The sequence below is a fragment of the Phaethon lepturus genome, unplaced genomic scaffold (genome assembly GCF_000687285.1).
Source record: "Phaethon lepturus isolate BGI_N335 unplaced genomic scaffold, ASM68728v1 scaffold50153, whole genome shotgun sequence".
NCBI classification, from domain to species: Eukaryota; Metazoa; Chordata; class Aves; order Phaethontiformes; family Phaethontidae; genus Phaethon; species Phaethon lepturus.
In genome coordinates, this window is record NW_010529297.1 from 1 (window position 1) to 660 (window position 660).

Consider the following 660-nt stretch of genomic DNA (forward strand, 5'->3'; position numbering starts at 1 on the left):
GGCTCAGAGGAGCAAAACCGCTCCTCTGCTGGGACAGTGCGATCCAGCTCCCCAGCCTGGGTAAGCTGTGAAAGCAAGAGTATGTTCCCATGTGACCGAAGCTGTCCGAGGGTTTTTCCTCACACAGACCTGCTGGTGTCCATTGCAAACACACACAACTGCGTTGGATGAGGTTTTAAGCACAGATCAAGCTTTTGAGCATGTTTCTGCTGGTGGTAGCAGGACACAAACTGTGGGGAGCACGCAGGCTGCGAGGTCGGGAAGCCCAGGGCTGCAGGTGACGGACCCAGAGCCTGCCCTCGGTGGAAGCATCTCCACTAACCTACAGGCTCCAAGTCAGGCTTGACAGGACAGAAGCGTCATCTCAAAACTACTATACAGAAACCCCATTTGCTACTTTTTCTGTGGCACAGTTACCAATAACTAATATTATTCAACAACAGAAGAGATTTCTTGTAAACTTCATATTTATTGATTTTTTTGGGACAAATTAGATCTTCTGAATCCCAAAGTGTACATATATATATTTATATATAGCTTTCTCCATAGGGAAAACACATATATCAAAGGAGGAGAGACATTTCTAAAGTGCCCCTTGTTATACAGTACTGAACATGATTTCTAAGAGCATTAGCGTAAATCCGAAGTTTCTGAGCAGGA